Below are 2,392 nucleotides of genomic sequence, written 5' to 3' on the forward strand. Positions count from 1 at the left end.
TTAAACCTGAAGCCAGGTATTGGGGTGAATGCTGGAAGATCAGAGAAGCAGAACAAGCCACAGCTACCTCACCTCCCCAGTTCCTCAGTTGATCCTGTTTCCTCAGACTGAAAGCCTCTGTGTCCTCATCCAAATGACTCTCAGCTGAACTGCTGCTCAAAAGCTTAGAAGCTGAACCAGGCAAATGCTTCTAGTTTCTGGTCTTCACACCTTATATATCTTTCTGCTTTCTGCCATCACTCCCTGGGATTAAAGGCTCGCTTTCTGGGATTAAAGGCGAGTGTCACCAAGCCTGGCTGTTTCCAATGTGGCCTTGAACTCACAGAAATCCATGTGGATCTCTGCCTCTGGAATGCTAGGATTAAAGGCGTGTACGACCACTGCCTAACCTCTATGTTTAATCTTGTGGCTGTTCTATTCTCTGACCCCAGATAAGTTTATGGGGAACACAATACCACCACACAGGCTAACCACTGTACCACAGCTATGTAAAGTAATCCTTGTGTCACTTCAGGATTGACAAGGATTGTTGTAGAGACAAGGATGGAGATTGCAAGGAACCATGTGGCTTCTACCTTCACTTAGCTTCTACCATGGAGTCTCGGATGTTGATAGCAAAGAAGGGACGGGAAAGCTGCTTGGGGGAATACAAATGAAAACAGAAGTGACTTGGAGAGATGATGCCAAGTAAGAGGATTCCTACAGATTACCAAGACACAACGTGTACTGTCCAGAAAGAGTGAGTGAACATGGGCAAAAGCATTGCCAAGTAACTTTTCGGTGAAGTAACAGGTGTGTCTGGCTGACGTTCTGGGGAATATCTGATCCCCATAGGCCTGTGCTCCTTTGCCTTACCTCTATTGACTTGGTTACACTGCTGTGCAGTAGAAGTTAAACCATAGAAACTTGGAAGGAGCTCAGAATAATTCCAGTCCACAGCAATGCAAGTGAATTTTTACTAGATGTAACTGATTTTCACTTTTAGGAAAACCAGATCCAAGTATTACATTTGTATGACTCTACGGTAGATTATCATTTCCCTGCATATTATTAACTAATTTTATTTCTATTGTTATCCTGTAAAATATGAACTTTTTTTTTCTGTAATCACAAAGCCATTGTGAAGTTCTCAAGTGAATATGTCTGTATGCACGTGTATGCACACACATGATCTGTTCTGCAGATTCTTCTCTAAATTACTTTTAACAACTCATCAACTTCTAGTAAAGTTAAATAAAAGTGTTAATGTCCTTTCTATTACATATTTGCATGTAAGTTATATTCTTAACTCATTGAAATGTTTTCTTTTAAAAATATAAAGTGGTGAGGGCTGGGGAGATGATTCAGCAGAAGTCTGATGGCCTAAGCTTGAACTTTGGGTCCTAAGAGAAAAGGCCAGACCTGGTGGTGCACATCTGTAACCTCAGTATTCTTTCTGAAAGGTGATTGGAAGAGGCAGGAGAATCAGCTGGAGGCTCACAGGTCAATTATCCTATCCTGGAGATACTGAGAAGTTACAGAAACAAGAGATCTAGACTCAACAAGGTGGAAGATGATAAAGGACTCCCAATAGTTGTCCTTGGACCTCCACATGAACGCACACTGTGGTATAAGCATAACATGCAGAGAGAGAGAGAGAAAGAGAGAGAGAGAGAGAGAAAGAGAGAGAGAGAGAGAGAGAGAGAGAGAGAAGGAAGGAAGGAAGAGGAGGAGGAGGAGGAGGAGAAATAAATGTAAAAGCTGTAGCAGTATTTTTATTACAAAATTATTAGATGCAAGAATATGTTTCTTTTCAAAGCATTCTCTCTTGGCATTCACTTCCTCTAGTTAAGGCAGAAAGGAGTCTGGAGAAGAGCTCAGCATTTCTGGGCCAATACTGTGTCTTCCATTACCAGTAGACCTCCACAGCTCCAAAAGCTCAACCAGCTACACTCTTTTTGCAATTTGCCTGTCAGAAACCTTCTCATTTAAACCTTGAAGTTTGGAAGATTTTTTGTTTTATGTATACTGTAGATGAAAAGTGTCAAGGCGATGTTTTGTTCTAATTTGCTTTGATATAACTTTTTGATGTAGGCTTTCTCTATGAAGCCCAGGCTAGGAACAAATTTGTGACTTTTCTGTCTCAGTCTCATAGGACTGTGTTTATTGGTATGTACTATCATGCTTGCCATTTTCTTCTTGAAGAGAAATAATATTACCTAGGAAGGTGCGTTTTAAATGTGGCTGCTGACGAGCTTTGTAATCGTTGATTAAGTTCTGCATTTCTCCATTTTAGCTCTGTTTCATAAGTGTATTACTTTCTATACCCTAGAGCCTTGAAGAAAGATTCCAGTCATGACACAGATAAATGTTTAGGTGTGTGAATAAGCACATAAACTTAATGAATTTGTAG

This window comes from Onychomys torridus, chromosome 17 (assembly GCF_903995425.1).
Source record: "Onychomys torridus chromosome 17, mOncTor1.1, whole genome shotgun sequence".
Classification (NCBI taxonomy): domain Eukaryota; kingdom Metazoa; phylum Chordata; class Mammalia; order Rodentia; family Cricetidae; genus Onychomys; species Onychomys torridus.